Raw genomic sequence first — 26,193 nt, 5'->3', positions numbered from 1 at the left:
CAATTTTCTACATATTTCAGACACCCTATCGTGGGCACACTTGATTATATATGTCCCTGTTGTTGCAATTATGATCTAAAAGGAAACAAAAAAGAATAATAGTCACATCACAAAGCCGTAGGCAGCCCGGTGTTTATATTAGTAGGCTGGAAGTGTCTACAGGATTGTCAGATTCTATTGAATTGGAGTTTACATATAAACATTTTGATTACAAATTAAATTGAATTTTAAAAAAACATCCTTGTTTCACTATTTTCACAAACAATACACTGAGAAACATTAAGTATTTTTTATTATTAAAGGGTGTTTTCAACAATGAAATTTAACAATCTCTTCTTATCCTAATGGTCTTAAAAATTTACTAGAGGATTGAACCGAAGTTCGGCCGAATTTTTTATTTTTACCGAATGTTCGGCCGAAGTTACGAGCCCGAAGATACGGGTTCTTTGAACCCACGATCTTATGCTTGGACATAGGTCAAACCACTAGGCCGCCACTAGACGTTTGCTATTTAATTTATATTGAAAATACAAACTGAAATATAGATGCACAGAAAAACCAGAAAAATAAGACCATCACTGGGAATCGAACCCAGGTCCTCGGTAATCCGTACCGCGTGCTATACCGCTACACCACTGATGGTCAACGGTACCGACACGAATTTCCCCTATGCACCTCATATCTCAGCTTGTTTGTTTCTTATTTAGCCACTTAAGCAGTGACGCTAGCGACATCTATGCCGTAGCCCTCATCGAGAAACTTTTTCGGCACTCCATTGGAACTAACACGCATAGCACGCGGTACGGATTACCGAGGACCTGGGTTCGCTTCCCAGTGATGGTCTTATTTTTCTGGTTTTTCTGTGCATCTATATTTCAGTTTGTATTTTCAATTTAGGTTTTACGGGATGACCGTAAAAGTAAAAATTTGGAATTGAAATAAAAAATACAAAAAGATTCCAAAAAACCAATCTTTATTTAATTTATATTATTGCTGCCTAACACAGCCAATTACTTAATTTAAACTAAAGTTTATTATTGAAATCCTAGTTTAGTAATTCCGAAATCGAATATCTCACATTACACCAACATTGCGAAAACGAAAAGCTATTTTAACAGCTTTAGCGACTATAAAAATCTATACGGTTCTTAGCACGTCGTTACAATAATGGTTGCCGTTAACGACTTGATGTATTAAAGTGAAATTTAAAGCTATTAATTGCTTGCTTGACCGCTGCAGTTGTAGTTGTGATAGCTGTTGTTTCATTAAAACTTCTGACAGAAAGAGAAGCATATCGAAAGAGCCGGCCGGTAGGTATATTATTCTGAAAGAATTAGCATAGGTTATTTAACGAAGAAGCGTTGCTAGCCTTATATGGGCAGAACGCAACGGGGCCATTTCTAGGTTTAATGTATACTGAGTGGCAAAAACTCTTCGTTAATTTAGTATGAAGGGTGGTCCAAAGTGGTGGTGTGCCGCTGAGTGTAGTTCACACAATCAATTTCTTTTTTATTAGTCATCATCATCAACCCAACCAACCCAACCAACGAGACGTCCACTGCTGGACAAAGGCCTCCCCCTTAGAACGCCACAATGAATGACAACTCGCCACTTGCATCCACCGGTTTCCCGCTACTCTCACGATGTCGTCAGTCCACCTGGTGGGTGGGTTTTATTAGTATATTAAAATAATTAGTACGGTCGGTTCCTTAACTTATGTATCCTTTTTTTTCATACTAATTGGATAATAAAGTGGATACTTATGTTAGGGCACCGACTGTACATAAAATACAAACTACATCAAAGATTTTTTGTGTGTTTTAAATAATATCTTTTTCTAATTATTATTCTTAAACTTTAAATAATAATCTAATACTTACCTCCGTAGGTCCTCTGTAGATACTAGGTACTTTGCTCGAACACACACTTAGAAAAATACTAGACTGAAGTTCAGAAGTCTTACTAAAGTCTAGCTCATATATTTGATTAATAATTAATGCTGTAAAGGTAACCTAGCTATCTGACAAACCTAGATCTACATTATTTTAACTTCAACTCTTTCAACCACGCATGCGTACTTAAAACAAAGTCTCTCGATTCGTACCAAGACCAGTCGTCTTTAAACTGTCCCGGTAAAGGGACGCTTTCGATAACCAGAGTTATAGAACTGTTACGTGACTAATAGTGCTTGTGAAGTTGTATAAGAGTCGTATAAGTATTTGGAGTATAGTTCTTGTGCATGATTGTGTCAGATTTCGGAACGTTTTACTGGTAAATGTAAGTTGTTTTTTCTGAATAAGACTTGAGTTAAAAGGTCGTTGCACCGGTATTGGCGACGTATCAATTTCGTGCCCTTGACAGATAAGCATTTGGTTTAATAATACCACGCCGGCAATTATCGAGTACATATTATATTGCTACCGTTATATTAGTTAGAATAATAACAAGTTAATAATAAGTTACATCCATCCATACTTAATCTAAATGTGAATCTAAATGTGTGTTACTAATAATTTAAGTGTGAAAGTTTGTAAAGATGTTTGGATGTTTGTTACTCAATCACGTCTAAACCGCTTAACCGATTTAGATGAAATTCGGTATACATATAGTTTGAGTCCTGGAGAAGGACAAAGAGTAGTTTTTATCCCGGAAAATTGCATAGATCCCGCGGGATAGCGTTAAAAGTATTCTGCGCGGGCGGAGTCGCGGGTAAACGGCTAGTATTTTATAAATGCGAGTGAGTGTGTTTGTCCGTCTTTCACGTCACGCCGAAACGGAGCGCCGGAATCGACGTTATTTTTGGCAAAGAGATAGTTTATGGGCCAGATAGTGACATAAGGTACTTTTGATCCCGGAAAAATGCATAGTTCCCGAGGGAACATCGCGCGATAACCGAATTCCACACAGACGAAGCCGCGGGCAAAAGCTAGTTACATAATAAACATAAAATCCGAACCCATGTGACTAATCTTTTGAACGCAATTATGTGTATATCAATATGAGAAGTTGCTTGTTACGCTTTCACGATTATAGTACTCGACCGCTTGTGACGACATCCGAGATGGAGATTGTTTGTGATCCTAAGTTAGTTTTTATCCCGAAAATGGTATAGATCCCACAGGCGAACGATAAAAGTATTGTATATTTTTACGACGTTTATTATTTGTTTGTGTTTGTGCTGTGTATTATGTGTATGTCTCATTCTGAGAGAAGGCCTGTGCCCGTCAGTGCGACGTATACACCGTGTTTTTTATATCCGTTAACTTCGGCAGACGACTCAGCTCATTGATGAACTACCTGATAATTAAATTTTTCGCGAAATTGAAAAATTAATTAATTGTTAACAGTTAAATAGTAAAATAAACAAACTTGAAAAGTGTCATTGACGTGACACATAAGAGAGGCATAAAAAAATCCACATATTTAACTTTCTTTTGCTAAATATTTGTGAATTAAACACGGATTAGTATATGGACTTTGGAAAAAAAAAACATAAATTAAGGACCTTTACCCTGTTTTACTGCTAATGATTAGTTAGCTTAACTCTTGATTATCTTTTAAACAGAAATACCACTAGTATGTTAGAGAAATTAACTTGATTTGACCTGTAGATTGTCCCCTTAAAGTTAACGGATATCAAAAATAACACCGTGTATAGGGTGAGATGATGATTATTTGTCTATCACAGGAGTCATGAAGAAAAAAACGTTTTGATGGGAACTAAATAATTTATTTGTTACGTTAGAAATAAACAGCAGAGTATAAATCGTCGTCATTTCTCATATGATAAAGCCGTGGTGGCCTAGTGGTTTGACCTATCGCCTCTCAAGCAGAGGTTCGTGGGTTGAACCCTTTTAATAAACCTTCGAATAGTGACTGCTACCAAGGCCGTGGCTTATTTGCTCTTCTGTGCAGCATTATGTCTAGAGAACAATTCATGAAAAACATACCTCAATGAAGCCGACCTCGATGTATGACAGCTCGCTAAAGTCCGTAAAGCCGCAATAGTCCACACCGCCCACTTTACTAGCTAATTTTTAGGCGTATAAAGTTTGTTATTATTTACACACAAAAACTATTTACAAATGTCTACAATCACAATTAATATTTATTTTACAAAACCGAGCACAACCGCAATAATATATCCGCCGAGAGTTTTTTTAAGTCTGGCTGACTGCCGCCTTTTTTTTACGATCGAAGGCGCCACGGCAAAGGACTTGCGCCAATCAGCCACCGATAGCAAAGAGGATGCAAATCAAAAAATTGTTCGCCATCCAAAATACTTGCACAAAACCCGGCCCGCACCTCAGTTTTTCGATATTCAGCGAAATTACATTTGAAATTTACCACGAGCTTTACGCTGAATCAAAACATCGTGAGGAAACCTGCACACACCTAAGTAATTCAATGGTATGTGTGAAGTTCCCAATCCGCACTGGGCCCGCGTGGGAAATACGGCCCAAGCCTTCTCATTCTGAGAGGAGGCCTGTGCCCAGCAGTGGGACGTAAATAGGCTGAGATGATGATGATGATGATTTCTCATCGATAATAATGATTTTTTTTTCTAATAGAAAGTAACGCAAGCAACTCGTAAGAGGTATTTTTCTGGGCATTTCAGGGCAGCAATTTTTCCAAACCTTGTCAATCTCCTCTATTAACCCCCTGTTTCACTAACCATTGATTAAATTTATTTGACGGCTAAATGTGATGCCGTCTCTGTTTGTTTTGTTCGAATAGACGGAGACGGCATCACATTTATCCGTCAAATAAAATTAACTAATAGGTGGTGAAACAGCCCCTTATTGTGATATGTGCAAATTGTTTACTTCTTAGATGTTTTTTTTTGTAGTTTCGATATGACCTATGCAGCGTTATGCTTTACAAGTAGCTACTAAACTACTACTAATGCTGACAGTGCGCTGCGATATTTCACAGCACAAGTACTAATTATATTTCAACAATGCTCCGTTCATAGCATGGGTGTTAATGTAACTCCGACCTAAATGTGAACGGTGTGAAGATATATGATACGCTATAATGTGGGTCATTGCTGTCATTATGCCACCATTTTTATTTGTTGAAATGATAAGCCGAATTAAAAAGGATATACAATAGCCTAACCAATAAAAAGTTTTGAAACCCCCGACTTTGTCACTTCAAAGCTTAAAACACCCGAACCGAGCTCGATAACACATGTCTATAAACCATTGCTAGAAAACCTGCTTTCAAATAAAAAAAACGCATTCAGATCGGTCCACCCGTTTAGGACAAAAGACATAGTGGTCAAACTTACACACCCTTTTATGCGTCGGGGGTTAAAAAGGATATACAACAAAACAACAATAGTGACTCTATATACACGATATTAAGCGATAGAGAAAACAGGTATATATAGAGAGGAAAGTTATAGGCAAGCAAAGGCGGCTTTATCGCTTCAGAGCGATCTCTTCTAAGCAGCCTTTTTCAATAGAAATAAGTGAGGACTAGATTTTAGCAAGTGGCGCAATTTACAACAAAAAGTTAGAACAAATTATTAATATGCATACAACAAGTCATAGGTACATAGTACGTACAATACTACAACAAATATAGGTAAATATGATAGATACATAGTAACTACATAAGTGCGCGTGCGCGTGTTGCAGCAGCCGCCGTGTCGCGTTGCTCCCAGAAGAAGGATTACGGATTAGCCCGAAACATGTCCAGCTCTTAAAACTCAATAAAATACGTATCTAAAAAAACACACAAAAACGGTCGCCCAGGTACTTAATAAATAAATATTTAAGCACAAGACGTGATAATTATATATAGACAAGCATACTTTATCGGAGGCCCACCTCTGGTAATAAGATACCATCAATACCATAGATACTACGGGTTTCAAGGTCATATCTATTATAAAATAAAATAAAAAACAAAAAAAATGTCTGCTAGTTACTACGCTTGCCTGGCATATCGCAAGATCAAGTTAACATCTTCATATAATTAAAGCTTACATAAATTTAACTGTTATATCTTCAAAACGTATATTTACGCTCGACGTAAAAAAGATTCATAGCTTTAAGTTTGTTGAAAAGTTATGCGAAAACAAACAAAAAATATAGGCAGCGATTCCTGCTTGAGATCGTTAGGGAAGTCGTTTATTACGCTTTGAAAATGCCTTTTTCGGGTTCCGCAGGCAATACTAAACAGAACTCTTATAATTTCAACATATATCTTTATAGTCTAGTAGTATCAAAAATCGGCCATATTTTCTTTCGATAAAGTCATTTTGCAATTATAATACGATAAATAAAATAAATATTGCGCATGTCACGAAATGGTCCCGAATCATCAAACTGCTGGTCTTCCTCGGATCTCTACCTTTGGGACCATTGGATGCATTGAAAATACATTAAACCAAAGTGAAACTAACAAAATTGGGCCAATCAACTATTTTACCGACACTTTGGGCGTCTCCTGCGTTACCAAAATTGTCTTTGACGTTACCAAAAAATCGTACTTCCAACAAGATATTTCACAATTTAATAGGTTGAACTTACGTAGGATGGCATGTATTCATGTACACCATCTATTACACTATAGAAAAAACTTGTTTACGTACAAAAATCTGCAATTGTTTGAAAAATGTCGCGGATTGGCTCAATTATCAGACTAAAAAAAAAATATAAAGATTATTTATGTGTATTATAATGATTACCCAAATAGGCATAGGTCAGTCTCCCTTATAGTACCAATTAAGGCCAAAAGAAAAAAGAAATAAATAAATTTCGTTCTTGTACTGATTGAACACTATGTAGATTGAAATGATATATTTCGTTTTGTACAAAGTGGAAATTAGTCTACAATTGTTGCTTTATAAAAACCACTCTTTACAAAAAATATACAAAATAAATATAAATCCATATTTCGTTAGTAACAATTAGGCTTAATGGTTTGATTTAATGTATAGTTTATTTTAATTTCTTAAGGGCCTGTTTCACCACCTGTCGACTAACTTTAAGTGTCAGATAAAAGTAATGCCGTCTTTGTTTATTCGGACAAAACAAAAAGAGACGGCATCACTAATATCCGTCACTTAAAGTTAGTGAACAAGTGGTGAAACAGGCCATAAGTGTATTAATTTAGTAGTGCTTACATTTTTTTCTGTAATGTTTTTGTTATATCGTTGATGTCATTTTTTTTGTAGCTTTTAAAGTATTTGTAAGTTATGTTGTATTAATAAAACTTATTACATTAGGCTTAAAACTATTTATGTTAGCATTATTATTATCATTATAGGTAAAGATTTTAACACGTTATTAAAACCGTGACAAACAGTTTTAGCGGTCACACGATTATAGCTGCCCCACCCAGAAACACAGATTAAGCCCGACCCGTATTTTTTGCACGAACCCAACGATCAGTATTCTTGGAGCAAAAAAATTGTTAAACGCGAACTGAACTCGCGCACGAAGGGTTCTGTTCATCTCAGCCTTTTTATGTCTCACTGCAGGGCTACAGCTTCTGAGAATCAGAGGGCATGGGTCTTCGTTCCCACGTAGCATCAGAGGACCTACTCCGAAATTTGCAAATCGAAGTTCGTATCGTGCTGTTCCTCTCATCCTCGTATTAAATAGTATAAGTGTCAGAGAGACGGAATGATAAGAACTTCGATTTTCGAATTTCGTCGCAGCCCCGCTGTACTTATGGATTGAAAACTTCACACACGCCGCTAAATTTATTCGCAAATGTATGCAGATTTGGCAATGTTTTCCTTTACCTCAAAACTCATGGTAAATTTCAATTGTCAAACCCAGGGTGTTTGAGGTGCATTAGGTCAAATCGCTGTTACAACGACTTTAGGTTTCTTTACCGTGTACGACTGATACCTATTATTAAGATCAAGCGAGAAACGATCAAAAATAATTACAGAATGTAAAAAAATGTTTTTTTTTAATTAATTTCGTTAGCAAAACTTACACAAGAACTTGCTTATTCTTAGTCAATAAAGTTGTAGATGGAATAAAATCTTAAAATACCTACACCCAACACTTGACTAGAACTCAAATAGACTGACTGTACTTGCATTGTCATTGTCACCTTATCTACCATATCTGTACCACAAGTCGAAATTCTATAATATGCAAGATTTGAAACGGGTAATTTATTTAAATATTTTAACCATTTATCTTCTAATTCCCCTTATTCATAAAACTTAACAAGCATAAATGTTAACTAACAAATGCTTTGTCCCTTCTAACAAATACAAATGTCAAAGTGACAGATAAGGACAAACGAATTTTAGCGGCATTTTAACTAAAATAGGTTTGATTGTCGTTTATGAAAAAGGGGTAATTTAAAAATTTTTTTTATGTAATTTTATTTAAAGCCGTGGTGGCCTAGTGGTTTGACCTATCGCCTCTCAAACAGAGGGTCGTGGGTTCAAACCCCGGCTCGCACCTCTGAGTTTTTCGAAATTCATATGCGGAATTACATTTGAAATTTTACCACGAGCTTTGGCGGTGAAGGAAAACATCGTGAGGAAACCTGCACAAACCTGCGAAGCAATTCAATGGTGCGTGTGAAGTTCCCAATCCGCACTGGGCCGCGTGGGAACTATGGCCCAAGCCCTCTTGTTCTGAGAGGAGGCCTGTGCCCAGCAGTGGGACGTATATAGGCTGGGATTTTTATTTAAATTCATAAATAAAAAATTGTATGCTAAAAGGCAAGATATGGAAGACAGGACATAAAATTATTGAACATCTATATATTCAATTTAATAATTGTATATAGGAACTCAAGTTTGACAATCCTAATTCATACACTGTGATATAGGTAGTCAAATTTCTCTATGCTGTTCAAAATAATAATATACAGTTTTATAACAGGCGGGTGAATAGCTTACGAACCATTTGTAGGTTTCTGATGCCACTTTTTTTTACGGAACTCTACAAAAAGAGCCTCTAGCTTGAGACAAAAGGTTTTGCAGTTAACGATCATGTTAATAGTAAACTATATTAAATAGTCACGGTCAATGTATGGAGTAGATGCGCATTGATTTATGTGTTGGAGTTATTGGCATATTAATATTTATTACAGTATGATTACTTGGAGTTAACACTTGACAGATGGGCGTGCCTTCAGGCAAATTTCAGCTTTGACGTCATACATATAAAATAGTTTTTACATAATCTGTAAAGTGGGTAGCGGTATACTAAAAATGGCTTTATTTGTATGACGTCAAAGTTGAAAATTGACTGAAGGCACGCCCATCTGTCAAGTGTTAACTCGAATTAATCAAACTGTACTGGTTATGTGAGCTGTACCTAGACATCGTGAATTTTTCGAAATTATTCAATACCTTTGATATGTGAGTATTTCTCAAAAAGATGTCCCGTCATGAAATTGAGAAGAAATCAGTTTTGTCATGAAATTATTAACCCAAAGGACGAGATCATAAAACATACTACATAAAACATCCAAAATTTCTTGACGTCAGGAAAACGTCACGAAATCTTGTGAGGAAAAAATCGTAATTTTGTAACTACATCAAAACTTTCTATTGGATGGAACAACAAAGGTTATCTGACTTTTTATCACCTTTACCACAAGGTTTTGTATATATTTAAAAACAATATTACTTATTTTTTGTGGTGAAATAGCGTCAGGATTTTTTTTAAATAAGTGGACGCGTATGCAAGGGATTAGCCTGGCATTGCGCTGAGGTGTGAAGATCAAGAGGAGAGGCCTTTGCCCAGCAGCACTATTGTAGGCTAGTTAAAAAAAAAAAAAAAAGTGGACAACTGAAAAATTTAAAAATGGACAACTTTTTGAGAAATAGTCATGTAATTAGACTAATTTTATACCTTTACTTCTGTTTTGCGTATAGTTGTTTTGTAAGAGTAAAACACAGCAGCAGCGATGTCGTGCGCGTGACCTTATTCTGGTTGGTTTTTGTTTGGTTATTTAATTTATGTCATTTGTTCGCCGCCAGACGGCGCTTCCCGACGCAATGAGGGCTATCGCGTATGAATTCGCCGCTAGAGGCGCTAGTGTAGCGTTAGGTCTCCGAAATGTCAAATCTTATAGTTTTTGGCTGAGCTACGCGGGTTTATTTATAATTAGAATATTTTTGTAAATATTTTTCATTACCTGAAATAAATTACGGCAATGAGGGCTATCGCGAATGAATTCGCCGCTAGAGGCGCTAGTGTAGCGTGAGGTCTCCGAAATGTCAAATCTCATAGTTTTTGGGTGAGCTACGCGGATTTATTTATAATAAGATTTTTTTTGTGAATATTTAGCATAACCTGAAATTAATTATGTCAATTATGCGTTACGGGGCAATGAATGTCTGTGTTTTGAGACAGTTTTGGCTTTCGGAAACTTTTTGTCCTCCCTTTTTTCCGAACGAAACGGGCGTTAGCAACACTGTGGTTGCTGGATATTTTTATGGTACGGTTTTAAGGTGTTTTAAATATGATTTTAATCTAAACTTTGTTTTAACGCCCGTAATAACAGACTCTGAAAGCCACACTTAAAAACCTCACGCAACAGTGCGCCATCTAGTGAGACAAAAAACGATAGCCCTCATTGTGCGTTACGGGGCAATGAATGTCTGTGTTTTGAGACAGTTTTGTCTTTCGGGAACTTTTAAACACTAATCTAAACTTTGTTTTCACGTCCGTAATAACAGACTTTGAAAGCCACACTTAAAAACCTCACGCAACAGTGGCGCCATCTAGAAAGACAAAAAACGATAGCCCTCATTGCAATGCACCACGGCTGCGTTCAGCATGACCCGTAAGGCCGTGTTGCACGACAGGTTGGCTATGTTCAATAAAAATGGTCCCGCCGCGCTCCGGAGCGCCGGCTCCATCCAAGGAGGCCGCATTTATGCTGATTCGGGACCTTTTCACTCACACATACAAAATTATATATTATTTAATATTTTATTTCATATTTTGTATTTTAACTATTTTTGTAACTTTTGTGTGGAACTATTGTGTGTTGATTTTTTTTTTCATTAATTCATTCATTTTTACCCGACTGCCCAAAGGAGGGCTATGTTTTCCGAGCGTACGTGTATCTAAGTATTTATTTGGTCATTTCTGTAGCCTTAACGGCTAGATGGTTTTCAACACATAACGTATCATAAGATTCATCGTAACTGTCCTTCGACAAAGGGTAGGTATCATCATCATCAGCCGAAAGACGCCCACTGCTGAACAGAGGCCTCCCCCTTAGAACGCTACAATGAACGACAACTTTCCACATGCATCCATCGGTTTCCCACAACTCTCACGACGTCATCAGGACACCTGGTGGGAGGCCTGCCAACGTTTCGTCTTCCGGTTCGTGGTCGCCACTCTGGGACTTTTCTCCCCCAACGGTTATCTGTTCTTCGAGCGATGTGGCCCACCCATTGCCACTTCAACTTGCATATTTTTCGAGCTATGCCGGTGACTTTAGTTCTTCGACGAATTTTTTAATAGTACAGTCATGTGGGGTTAACGTACGCAGTGGGTAAAGTGTACGCAATCACATACAGTTCGGACTAAAATATATGGGATTGAGTACACTTACCCAATGCGTACGTTTATCCATGAGTCTAACCTTACTACTTAGTATTATAAGATTGGCGTAAATGTCTGTCTGTTTTTTGGCATCATAGCACTCGAACGGATGGATCGATTTCGATGCGGTTTTTTTTACGTGAACGTGTGTGTCGTTGCGGTGATTCTAAGCTATGTTTGATAAAAAAATATTTAGAAGTTTTTGAGATATTGAACTTTAATGTAACAATGTCGGGGATCTCAAGTCTTCTAAGTTGGTTACGTTATTGTATCACAAAAACATTGAGCATTGATATACACGCCCGCGGACCGGGAGACGAGCTGTCGGCAGGCCTCCAACAAGATGGAGCGACGACCTGGTTAAGATCGCGGGATCGCGGTGGATCCGAAAAGCACAAGACCGGTCTGAGTGGAGAGCCTTGGGGGAGGCCTATGTCCAGCAGTGGACGTCTTTCGGCTGACATGATGATGATGATGATTGATATACACGGCCTAAAGCATCGAACTCCAATCAATAATACCTCTAACTACTGAGCTCTAAACGCTCTAACAAACCCTATGGCCCCACCGATATTACACGCAACAGACAACGCGACGAGCATGTTCCCTGTCCATTGCTTGTTCCATCACAAAACCATAGCGCGGCGACTGTCCCGGCTGCGCAATGAACTAGGAAAGGTGCTTTTAGTCGTATTAGGACTGTTACGCCAGAAGAACGTAGTTTTTCACAAGCCATAGTTAATTGTTGGTAATGTAGAGCGAATGATGTGTACTCATTAATGAGATAGAGAAACTGCGCAAATGAAACTCAATGGTACACTCAAAATTGGAGCAATCGTTTTTCGCTTTTTAGGGCTACGTTATCGAAGTATCGATAGGAGAAAGCGGAACCCTTATTCACTCAGGATCACTTTGTTGTCCGTCTGTTAAGATTGTTTTCTATGGAACGCGGGGTGTCAAGTTAAATTATTAATCAAATTTCTAATTGAACGCAATCAAAAAGGCCCAACTACCCTCTTCCCTCCCCTTTAGCCCCCCACCCGTAGTCCTAATAATGCTGTAGGTGTCCATGGGCGGTGGTGATCACTTACCATCAGGCGACCCGCACGCTCGTTTGCCAGCTATTTGACATAAAAAAATCATAAAATCATTAAAAAATTGTAGGTATTCAAATTGCTGAAACTGAAAACTCTTGTTACTTCGGGTTGTCCTATAAACTTGTATTTGGCATGAGGGTAGCTTTTGCATGTAGCACAAGCAATAAGAAAATTTAGGAATCCTTAATTTTTTAGAGGTGCTCGCTGTATACAATGCGTGTATAGGTACCTACAAATTTGCACGAAACCCTCAGTACGCGGGTCCGACTCGCATTTGGCCGGTTTTCTCTGACAAGTAATAAAAACGAGCATATTTTTGGTTTGTTAGTTTGACGTTAGTTTGGTTTACGTCTTCCAATAATAGCTAGTGGAAATTAATTTTAAGTGCAGGCAGACTGTCCTATTTACTTAAAGTTATGTTTTGTAATTATTGTGTAAAGTAACCATCTTGTTTCTAAACAAACACAATAAAATAAACTAACTAGTATTTATACTCCTTTGTTGGAAATCCTATAAAAGTGGCATATTCTTTGTAGAAGAATGTCTAAAGTTTTTCATCGTGTAAATTTATAAATGTGAAAGTTTGTGAGTATTTATATAATTTCCTCTGAACACATACTAATTTAATATTGAAAATATTTTTTATTTAAGTACCTACATACTTCAAATAATTTGAAATATTAAAAATACACTAAGAAGGAAAATGAAATTACGGCACTAGGGTAATTATTATTACGGTGAAATTACTGGCACTTGAGGTATCCCATCTTAGCCCTCTAGGTTGGAACCGCATCTGCAATACCCCTGGTGTTGCAGATGTTTATGGGCGGTGGTGATCTCTTACCATCAGGAGACCCACTTGCTCGTTTGCTAGCCAGTCGAATAAAAAAAAAAATTAGGAAGAAGGAACTCTACGCAGGATTTTGGTCACTGTCCGTGCCTATATAAATATACTATCTCTATGCCAATAATCATCCGATCGATCGTCGGTCCGTCGCTCCGTTTCGATGTGAAAGACGGATAAACATACAAACACACACACATTCGCATTTACAATATTAATATGGATTTTAAAAAGTATTTACGCGTACCTATCTACCTCACAATCTTTAACTGTTCAAACTGAAGACTATTGATGCAATATGCAAGTCAACGAATGCCACCCAAGCATTCACAATTAAAACACTAATTTGCATAGCATTTGCAAATGACAGAATGTTAATAAAATTCTTCTAATGCTGTCCGTATCAGAAGCGTAACAATCGGGGGCACTGACCTGTACCCGTGAGTTTAATAACTATGCAGAACACAAACGAAACAACTATATATTAGCCATTGGTACTAAGAACATAACCAACGTAGATAGACCTACGAACCGTGACGACACGTCTCTTCTAGCAGACCAAGTTGTACCAGCTGCGAGGGGCAGGAAAATCATGTTACACTGGCTAGTTAGAATACCCATAGTAGAATGGTCGATTTAACATTTTCGAACGACGTTTCTAAGAAAGTTAATAGATTTGAAATGCGTCGGTGTGCCGGTAATGTGGATTCTTGTGTTTTAAGAAGGAATAGCTCTTTATATCTGAGAAGTGTTTTTAAGTGATTATTCTTATCTTGAATTTAACTTTTAGTGGTTGTATGATCGATGTTGATTCTATGTTTTAGTAGATGCTTTCTTAGAACAAGAGAAACAAGTCAATGCGCTAGCACACTATACTAAATTTAATTGTGCCGAGGACATATGGATCAATGTACAGATCCGGTGTATTAAAATATTTTTCATCACACTTGCTCGTAACAGTGTCGTAACATGCAGGCTACCTTAGTTGCAACCCCTCAAATAAAACCCTCGACCTTAATGTGCTTGTCATGAAACCCGTGGTCGGTAAATGAGTCATTGCGCGTACACATTTTCTTATCATGAACCAAGGTCGGTAATGAGTCCGTGCCCGTACTGATGGCGCTGCGCGCGCTGCTGCAGGACTACATGGACCACCACATGCACACGCACGTTGCGGCGCATGCCGAGGGAGGTTGAGGGCGACGGCTGCCAAGAGCACAGCCTAAGGTATCGCCAATATTGGAAGAATTATATTTTTTCTTTTACAAATATAAAATTTTACTTGCAAATGTGATGAAAAACATTGTATGTCGCACGGCGGTACTAGAATTACGAACATCGACTCATTAAAGCCCTCAGTCTTCGTAACTGACTCTCTTTCGTAATTCCTTATTTACCGCCCTTAAGACACAATGTACTATTACGATATATCTTACGATGCTATATTCAGACTGTATTTTTTAAAATCTTTTATGGAACCTTAATCAATAAATGAATATGTCAGTTACAACAGGCCTTGACTATGGAAACAGTATAACATGCGATTTAAATGAGGAAAGACTCGTGCCAAGAACACGACATATAATCCAAATAAAATCACTGGAACTCCTACCACAAAGTGCCAAACCTGCACATAAATTCTCTAACAAATAAACATACAAACAGATATCTCAAGCCGGGTATACAGGCTTATCTAAAAATCCGTAGACAAATCTAGCAGCCTGCGACCAAGACTTCCCAAGCTCTACAGAACGTATTCTGCTGGCTCGAGTCCTTACTCTAAGTATAATAAGGTGATACAGATCCTGAACCATACCGCTATAGTATTTGAAGACTAAAAATTCAAGACTATGTACCTAGTAACATAAAGGTATAAAAACATAAATATAAAATTGTTTCAAAGAGTAATTTGATAAGGGTTTAATTTTTCAATCGACCTTATTCCATTGATAATAATAACAGACTAACCCCCTGTTTCACCATCACCATCCATTGATTAGCTTTATGTGACAGATATCTATGATGCTCTGTTTGTTTTGTCCGAATAAACAGAGACAGCATCACATTTATCTGTCACATAAAATTTATCAATGAGTGGTGAATAAGTCCCTTAATCTAACGAAACTAATCTTACTCGTACCGTCTCCATAGGTATTTTAAGCAGAGGTGTGATCGCTCCTTAATACGGTATAACTGATAAGCTTCAAAGAGGTCGCCCGAAGAATCCAACTCAATTCGTGATGTCTTCTCGTCCAATATTCCGCAGTGCCTGAAGACTAGAGTCTTCGACCAGTGTGTGTTGCCAGTGATGACTTATGGCGCTGAGACGTGGTCCTTGACTGTTGGCCTCTTAGAGAGGCTCAGAGTCACGCAACGAGCTATGGAGAGAGCTATGCTTGGAGTTTCTTTGCGCGATAGAATTCGGAATACGGAAATTCGTCGAAGAACTAATGTCACTGACATAGCTGGAAAAATATGCAAATTGAAGTGGCAATGGGCAGGCCACATCGCTCGAAGAACAGATAACCGTTGGGGGAGAAAAGTCCTCGAGTGGCGACCACGAACCGGAAGACGAAGCGTTGGCAGGCCTCCCACCAGGTGGACTGACGACATCGTGAGAGTAGCGGGAAACCGGTGGATGCAAGTGGCGAGTTGTCGTTCATTGTGGCGTTCTAAGGGGGAGGCCTTTGTCCAGCAGTGGACGTCTTCCGGCTGATGATGATGATGATGATAAGCTTATGATCGAAACATGTAGACATCGCGTGTTGTCATAAATCATGTTTTATATAGATATCACATTAAACTTGTCGTTTCCTTGTCCTTACAACTAAAACATAACTTATAGTAATAAGGTTCTTAAGATAAATCAAAAAGCAATAATCGTATGTTCCATGATTTATTTCAATGTTGATAATTTAATTTATAGGAATAATGAGGATGTGAATAAAATTAGCGACATAGGAAACAATAATAATGTGGCGATCGATGAAACTTTCAAATATGGATAAGCGAAGAATAAATTACAATATTAAGATCTTAAGAAAATATCGCATGTAGTCAGACCTTTCCTGACTTATAATATAATCGTGAGTAGAACCGTTTAATTTTATAATTTGATGAATTATGTCTCGAAGTAATATCATAAGAAGAATATTTATGTGAAGCAACAGTTGCCTGTTGAAGCCGTGGTGGCCGAGTGGTTTGACCTATGGCCTCTCAAGCAGAGGATTGTGGGTTCAAACCCCGGCTCGCACCTCTGAGTTTTTCGAAATTCATGTGCGGAATTACATTTTAAATTTACCACGAGCTTTACGGTGAAGGAAAAACATCGTAAGGAAACCTGCACAAACCTGCGAACGGTGTGTGTGAAGTTCCCAATCCGCACTGGGCCTGCGTGGGAACTACTGCCCAAGCCCTTTCATTCTGAGTGGAGGCCTGTCCCTGCAGTGGGACATATATAGGCTGGGATGATGATGATGATGATGATGATGAACAGTTGCCTAAAATGAAAGGCATTTAAAAAGATCTAGCGATGACAAATAGTCAATTGGACAGTTAGTATGTTTAGCAATAGGGTATCGTAATTCTACAACGGCCAACCGATGGCTTTTTGAACCTCAACATTGGCGAACTCATCGATAGTATCGACGGAGTAAATAAAATTGAATAAAGATATTTTGACTTTGACTTTGGAGCTATAATTTTTATAAAAATTGAATTGAATTGGGTATCGCAAACAGGGTACCTGGGGGAGGATTATTGCCGTTTATTTAGACGCACTTCTAGCATGACAAAGTATCACGAAAAAATATCACGGGACATTATTTGAGTACAAGGTCCGAAAGTAAGCAAATTTGTATTAATAAGTACCAGACAACTGATTACAGATAAAAACACATCTATTGAAATACATTATTATGAAAAAAAATCGAAGTCGTTAACAAAATCTTTACCTCTCTTTACTGCCATCCTGTAATAGCTAGCTATAACATAATTTATTTCTATATATGTTTCTGTGTAGCCAACTATTTGTATTAATTTTAGTGTTTAATTATTATATTAACAATTACTTTTATATAATTTTTGATTTATTCTCTTAATCTGGTATTGTAAGTTGCAACACCTGCTTTAATCTATTCCCTTACTTCTCCCTGTTAAAAAATGTTGACTATAATAATAATAATAATAATAAATTTATTTCGGGCAAATTGGCCCATACAATAAATACCTTACAGACTAACATACATATTTATAATCAATAATATTTAAAACTAATTTGGTGGCGTGACCCCGTTGAGTCACCGTCCCCGACGTCGCTATCACTCTACAAGACCTATAACTACATTAACTATAACTATAACTATAAGAGATCACTCTGAAGCGATAAACCTGCCTATTACCTTGCAATTTTCTCCCTATATGGATCTGTTTTCTGTCTCTACTACTATTATGATGCATACTAAAGTTCACTGTATAAACGCCCAATATTCGAGAAGAGACATAGGCATTTTTCTATCTGTCCTCGATCGAACAAGCACCTCTGCACTTGGCTAGTTGTTTGTCAACTTAGCTGGCAAAGTAAGTTATAAACTTATAATATAAGTGAGAGTTAATTGCACAACGTTTATAACCATTTGACTACCGGACGGTACGTTATCTCGTGACTTTCGACATCGCTATCGCTCGCGAGTGTCATACAAGCTGTTACTCTCTTATCTAGAGAAATTGCAGTCAATAGTGCCTTGTTCTGAAGAATTTTAAGCGATGAGTAAGTGTTGATTGTTTGTGTTCTGGAACTCAGCAAGATGAGGCATAAATGGGAGTCACCAAACAAAATACCTACTGGTTTTTTCGTACTGTCTCCATAACGTTGAAACATACAAAGCACAAACTCGGAATGATTATAGAAGGAAATTTACTACAACAACAAAAGGCCTTAGGAAGAACATTTTTTCTAAACATTTCTCTAACAGCGGCTGTAAATTACGAACAGTTTTAATCCTTTTTTTCTGGAGATGAACGGAACCCTCGGTGAGCAACTCAATGAGTATCATTTAAAGAGAGAGATGTTCAGGGTTACATTTTTATGCAGGCGCCGTCATTGGCTGAACTCATCCATACATACCGGGTGGGCCCTCTAACTGGACTAAATTAAAACATAGATCGTACTCGTTAACTAAACGAAATTAGTTCAGCGAATTCTAAAAATAGTTAGTTATTTTATTATTCTATTACATTATTGTAAACTTTATTCCCCTTCTTTATTCCTCTTGTTCAGAGGAGGCCTGTGCCCAGCAGTGGAACGTTTATAGGCTGGGATGATGATGATGATGAAACTTTATTCAAAGAACCAATCTCAAGCAACATAATATTGTGGCAGTGGACGTCAAAATTGGGCTCTAGAATGACACACTATACATTCATAATGCCTACTATTGAATTTGTATCCATCCCAGCCTATATATACGTCCCACTACTAGGCACAGGCCTCCTCTGAGAACAAGAGGGCTTGGGCCATAGTTCCCACGCGGGCCCAGTGCGGATTGGGAACTTCACACGCACCATTGAATTGCTTCGCACAGGTCAGTGCAGGTTTCCTCACGATGTTTTCCTTCACCGCAAAGCTCGTGGTAAATTTCAAATGTAATTCCGCACATGAATTTCGAAAAACTCAGAGGTGCGCGCCGGGGTTTAAACCCACGACCCTCTGCTTGAGAGGCGATAGGTCAAATCACTAGGCCACCACGGCCTCTCAACTTCGACTCGACTTCGGCTGGGATTCAATTTGTATGAAAAAGAGAAAATCTATTCAATTCTTGAAAGTATAGCTCCATTGATACTGTCGATGATTCAGCCAATGTCGAGGTTGGAAAAGACACTAGTTTAGCCGTTGTTGGTAGAAATCTATAGACTCGATTACTAATGCCATTCAGTTTGACAGTACAATCAACATAATACACCAATCATAATTTGATTGCTTAGTAGCGACATCTCTTGTCTGGGTGAGCGGTTGGTTCCGAAAGAGTGTGACGTCTCTCGATGGGAGCGGAACATAGATGTCGCTAGTGCTGCTGCATAAGTAGCGTAGTAGAAATAAGCAACCTGAGATATGTATGCATAGGAAAAATTCGTGTCTAGATTCCTGTCCAGCGGTGGTGTAGGGGTTATAGCACGCAGCACGGATTGCTGAGGACCTGGGTTCGATTCCCAGCGCTGGTCTCTTTTTCTGGTTTTTCTCTGCATCCATGTCTCAGTTTGTATTTTCGATATGGTTTCACGGGATACCCGTAAAAGTAATAAATTTGGAGTTGAAATATAAAATACAAAAAGACTCCAAAAAAACAATCATAAGTACAATCAATGTTTTAATTATTTGCTCCTATAGTGTATACAGTTAAGAATTACAAAAAATAATTTCGTGATCCTTTTGACAGAAAAATAACAGCTAGGTTGACAAAAGCCGGAGGCAATTCAAAATTGTACTAACAAAACTTCAGTTTACTAAACTTCCACTTTGAACTGCGAGCTACGGTTCTAGTATAAATCAATGCCAAGAAACTTTGGACATTTGACGTGGAATTGTTAACTGAAGTCATTATACTGTTAAATTGTCAACTGCCTGTCTCGACTGGAAGTTTGTGTAACTTAAACTTAAACTGGAGCTTAGTGGGTCGTTAGTTGACGTTTAGTTACAAGGACATACAAAACTGTTAAGTTCGGAAACTTAAAGGTACAATTGGGGCAATTTGATTCGTTCTTTTGTTAATTTCTTAGGTACTCTTCTTATTACAAGCTTTTTTATTTATTTAGTTTCACCTGTCCAGTGTCACAAGATGGAACGTCGACCTATGGTTAGGATGGCGGGACCGCGGTGGATGCGGAAAGCACAAGACCGGTCTGAGTGGAGAGACTTAGCCTTGTGGGAGGCCTATGTCCAGCAGTGGACGTCTTTCGGCTGACATGATGATGATGATGATGACCTGTCCCGTTGCCTGTCTGTCTATCTGTCTGTCTGTAGTCAAATCTTGCAAGTTAAATTAGCCCAACTTCCAGTAGTCGGATTGACTTGAAATTTGGCATACTTATGTAAATTGCGTGTCAATACAATAATCTGGTAGTGACATCCTGGTGTCCAGCCAGGATCGTCTCCGCAGGACGGAACTCATCAACGGTTAATGGCATCGACTAGAAATTAGGTATGCAAATGTAGTTTGGGTGACAATGCAAGTAAAGTTGTCAAAAAGTACAGTCAGCAAAAAAATCTTGTATTAAAAATGATTTTTATACCAAAAACTTGAAGATATCGTACAGGACTACTCGTTTGTAGGGTTTCTTATCTCAAAAGGAAAAAACGGACTGTCCGTCGACCAAGACCCTTTTTCTCAAGAATCTATGAAGATATCAAGCTGAAATAGAGAACCCCCTGAAGTAGAGAAAAAACAAACTTCTAATTCAACCCAATCAAAAGATACGAGTATAGTCATTAAAAAAGGTGGTTCCATACAAATTATCATAAATGAAAAACTAGAAAAATCTATCACCTACTTCCGGTTATCTTAGAAACTTGGAATTTAGTATGAATGTAGCTCTTGTAGCATCCAATAAAAAAAAAAATCTTATTTTTTATGTCTCTCTGTCAGTGTCAGTAATCAAACTCAGTAAGCTTACAAAATGTGATGCAACTTAAAAATAATCGGATAAATCATATCTATCACAGATTAGATGCTATCAAAGACAATACCTTTTAAAATATTAAGGTTAATACATAAAGTGCTTAAAGTAAATAGCTTTCACTGCTCTTAAAGAATTTGTAGCTATAATTTCGTCATTTATACTCGTAATGTTTATTGTTGTTACTTAAACTCATTTCATTCAACCAAACATTCAACATGGCAAAATGTGCAGGTTTCCTCACGATGTTTTCCTTCACCGTAAAGCTCATTGTAAGTTTTAAATGTAATTTTGCTTAAGAGGCCAGGTTTAACCACTCGGCTTTTTCAAAATAAGTATTCTATTATAATTTCACATAGTAGGGCAGAAGTACCGTTTGTGGCCCCTGTACTGTATATGGTTAAATATAGGTTTGAAATAAATTTATAGTAATAATCGTTATAAACTTTATTCATTTCATTCACTAAACATATTATTTTAACATTATAACTTTTTATATATGACTGAAAAAGTCAACTGGCCAAAAACGGGCTTAAGCTGGCCAAAACCGGTACTTCTGCCTTACTGAATAACTAAATTGACAAAACTATTAATATTCGTTAAAATTGAAAATGTACTTTATCTCTTAGTTAACAATTTGAATTATCCTCAACAGTATCAAATTCAAACACCGATTACAGAGTCCGATCATTCCTTAGATAAATCGTCAACAATTGATTCCAACTAACTGTAGACTGATATTTATTCAAATCACATCCTCGTCACCCGGTTCCTTTTAAATCGATTTTTTGTCCACAAATATGTGTCCGAGTCGAATAATCGATTGTTTGATCAACACTCGATACCGTGGTTCGTAGAAACGTCTTCGATTCTCAAAATATGAACTTCGAGAGGTCGCGGAGAAGTCAAAAATGATTCCCGCTATCCGATCAAAAAGTCGTATGACTTTATCGATGTTGTTAGTAAAATTAGATGCGTAGTGATTATGGGAAAGGGGACTGATGATGATGATGATTATGGGCCTCTCCGTGAGGCTAAAGGTGCAAATCTTGAGCATTCAACTGCAACAGAAAATCGAGCATTCGCCATTTTTAAATTCGGACCTGTGGCTACTACAAAATTTGAAAATGGAAGTTCGTATCGTACCCTCCCTCTCACTCTCGTTTGAAACAATATTACCGTCAGCGAAACGGTACGATACGAACTTCGATTTTAGAATTTCGTAGAAGCAATACTGAATAACGAACAGAGCCAAGTATAGAGCCAAACATTGCTACAGTACGATTATCTCGACTTTGACACTCGGCAATGTAAAAGACAGGCGAAAAATCGCTAGATGGCGTTAGTATAGTGTTTTTTTTGACGTTACGCTCTTGCTTGCGATTGGCTCATTTAGTTCAAGACCGTAACGTGAAAAAAACCGGCCAAGAGCGTGTCGGACACACCCAAAATAGGGTTCCGTAGCCATTACGAAAAAAATAAGTAGTATTTTTCTATGAATTTCGTATTTTATACGGAATCTTCCAAGTTTAGGTATATTTTATACCTTAGGCTGCTATTTACTCTTAAACTACTAATAATTCTCAAGCAAACTTAGCCGTTATAGTTTTCCTTGAAAGTTTGATAAACTTACTACCATTCTGATTTTTTTTTTAATTTTCCACCCACCTGTTTAGATTTTAGAGGGGGGGGACGCTCGATTTTAATGAAAATTTGCACTTTAAAGTTGAATATTTTGCAAACAAATCACTGAATCGAAAAATCGTTTTAGCAACCCCCTAATGATTTTGAAAGACCTATCCAAAGATACCCCACACTACAAGTTTGGATGAGAAAAAAAAATCACCCCCACTTTACGTCTATGGGAGGTACACTAAAAAAATATATTTCAGAATTTTTTATTATACCATTTTGTCGGCATAGTTATCATGATATTCCCTGAGCAAAGCCGTGGACGGACGGACAGACAAACAGACAGACAGACATGGCGAAACTATAAGGGGTCCGTTTTTGCCATTCTGGCTCACGATACTAACGCCATCTAGCGATATTTCGCCTGTCTTTTAGCCCTCATTCTGCAATGATTGAAATCAAGATTTGGTCATGGCCGCGACAACGTCTAATCCAGCTTTGTATATTACACAAGATAAAAAGCTTGATAGTAAAAAACAAAACAAATAGTAATTTGCCGTAATTTTACGACGACCGAATGGCCAAGTGGTTAGCGGATCTGATTCCCGGCCGGGGCAGATTTGTATGAATAATGCGAATGTTTATTCTCGGGTCTTGGATGTTTAATGTATTTATCTATATAAGTATGTGTATCCGTTGCCTAGTATCCATAGTGCAAGGTTTGCTTAGTTTGGGACTAGGTCAAGTGTCCCATGATCTTTATTTGTTTGTAATTTACCTTTACCATTTAAACCGAGACACATTGAAGCTTGTTTACATTGAAGCCGTGGTGGCCTAGTGGTTTGACCTATCGCCTCTCAAGCAGAGGACCGTAGCTTCAAACCCCGGCTCGCACCTTTGAGTTTTTCGAAAGTCATGTGCGGAATTACATTTGAAATTTTTCACGAGCTTTGCGGTGAAGGAAAACATCGTGAGGAAACCTGCACAAACCTGCGAAGCAATTCAACGGTGCGTGTGAAGTTCCCAATCCGCACTGGGTCCGCGTGGGAACTACGGCCCAAGCCCTCTTGTTCTGAGAGGAGGCCTGTGCCCAGCAGCGGGACGTATATAGGCTGGGATGATGATGATAATGATTTAAACCGAGACATCCCGAGTGTCAAAGTGGAAATAATCATAGGTACGAACATTTAAACGATCATTCTAGGGAATAGGTACTCTAGGAAATGCTCGCGAAAAAAATGTATTAGGTATTTACGATGTTCTCGGACGGATGCCCGGCAAAAATTTAGAAGTTCTACCATTGTTTCGCTTGAATACACGCTGGGTAGAATGCTCGCTAAAGGCTCCTGTTTAATTTGTGAGCTTTTACTTGAATGTAAAATTCGCTAGAATGCTAACCGGGTGTGGCCTGTAATATGAGCAAATAATTAAAACATAGATCATACTCCTCAAACTGAACAACATTTAGTTCAGCGACAGTTCCATTTTTCAACTTAACACCCGGGAGAGGCCCAAAGGGTTTAGTGAAAGCCGACAGACATGGTGCAGACTTAATCGCCTCAGAACCGAATTCGGTAACTGCGCATACCTCTGGCACAAGTGGGGATGGTGTGAGTCGGCAGCGTGCGAGTGTGGGGATCCGAAACAAACCATACACCACATTGTATTCGAGTGCCCCATCACTAAATACGACGGACCGGCTGAGGACTTTGAACACCTAACAAGTGATGCGAAGTTGTATCTTCTGCGAAATTGTAATTTTTAATTTAAGTTATAATATCAATTGCATGAGATAATTTTTTGAAAAATGTATTAACCAGTGTGTAATCGCCATACGATAAATAAATAAATAACGATGTTTTCCATCACCATAAAGCTCAAACTTTCAAACATCATTTCGCGCATGAATTTCGAAAAACTCAGAGGTGCGAGCCGGGGTTTGAACCCACGATCCTCTGCTTGAGAGACCATGGTCAAACCACTGCGCCACCAAGGCTTTTTTAACCTACTTATTTAAGTCATCATCATCATCATAATCATCAGCCAGAAGACGTCCACTGCTGAACAAAGGCCTCCCTCTTAGAAAACAATGAACGACAACTCGCCACTTGCATCCACCGGTTTCCCGGAACTCTCACAATTTCGTCAGTCCACCTGGTGGGAGGCCTGCCATCGCTTCGTCTTCCGGTTCGCGGTCGCCACTCGAGAACTTTACTCCCCAGCGGTTATCTGTTCTTTGAGCGATGTGGCCCGCCCATTGCCACTTCAACTTGCATATTTTTACACCTATGTCGGTGACCTTAGTTCTTCCACGAATTTCCATACCTATTCCGGATTCCATCGCGCAGAGACTCATTCAAGTATAAAAGTATTATTATGTGTTAATACCTAATTGTATATCTCCTCGTCTCATTACCCCAGACTAGCAAGGCAAGCCGCATAATTCCGAACGGTCTAAAAACAAACCGCACCAAAAACTCCGAACACGAATTCCCTTACGCCCAATTAACGTCAGCATCACAATGCTCGGTATCCACTAATCCTTTTATTAGCATTGACGCACCCAGCGTCCTAAATGAGGCAGTAATGTAAAGGTCATTTGCGAGATAAACGTATACTTTGCGGTGTCGGATCCCGGGGAGGATCTAATTGAAAGTTACTCGGCGGAGTGACAGGGGCCCGTTAATAAGTCTGCTTGCCCAGCGCTGGGCTTTGTTACTGTCAGATTAGCGATCCCTTGGTGCCTTCAACTGGACCCGGATTGTAGGAGAAATTAATTTCTTTAACAGTGCGGTTGGCTAATTAAATTAGTTGGGGCTAATTACGACGGGTTTGATAAAATACTTATAGTTAAACTATTTTGATTATGATTTTAATATAGCCGATATTGTGTGAATATCGGGATAAAAAGTAGCCTACCTGTTATTCCAGATCTCTAGCTATCTGTATACTAAACTTTATCCAAATCAGTCCAGCAACACAGACACACACCCACCCAACTTTCGCATATAAGTAATGTTATCAGAAGTAGGATGTATTTCATACCCTCCACCTATAAGTACATTAATTATCTGCCACAGTGGAGCGTGCAATCTAACACGTCCTAATGGCCTTAGAAATAAGAAATAAAGTCGTATCAAATATTTATTCACGTTTTTTTGTGTCAGGTGGTTGGTGTTGGTGCTAGTGATTGTATCCACACCTCAAAGAGAGTCATTAGTCTGTAGCTGCTTTACCTCCACAACGTAGCGTCTAAATGAATTAATAGGCAGTGAAGTATATTTTTTAAATAACTATTCAAGGGTTGCCTGACATCTTTCATCGCCATTTTAAATTGTTACGAAACAAACAGTACTTTAGCGTAGAATTCATGTAAAAGCAATTCAAATTC

General features: G+C 38.2%; 1 protein-coding gene across 1 annotated transcript in view; it reads left to right on the top strand.

Moving 5' to 3' along the window:
• The first annotated feature begins 2,118 nt into the window (after nucleotides 1–2,118).
• LOC141433582 (netrin receptor UNC5C-like) overlaps nucleotides 2,119–26,193 on the top strand; it is a 146,736-nt gene continuing 122,661 nt past the window's right edge. Inside the window, exon 1 of the mRNA XM_074095687.1 lies at nucleotides 2,119–2,277. The gene's annotated coding sequence lies outside the window, so the exon portion shown is untranslated. The remainder of the gene's footprint in view (nucleotides 2,278–26,193) is intronic.

Source organism: Choristoneura fumiferana, chromosome 12 (genome assembly GCF_025370935.1).
Source record: "Choristoneura fumiferana chromosome 12, NRCan_CFum_1, whole genome shotgun sequence".
In the NCBI taxonomy this organism is placed as follows: domain Eukaryota; kingdom Metazoa; phylum Arthropoda; class Insecta; order Lepidoptera; family Tortricidae; genus Choristoneura; species Choristoneura fumiferana.
The sequence above is the reverse complement of the archived record's forward strand: the minus strand, read 5'-3'. Positions and strand labels throughout refer to the sequence as shown.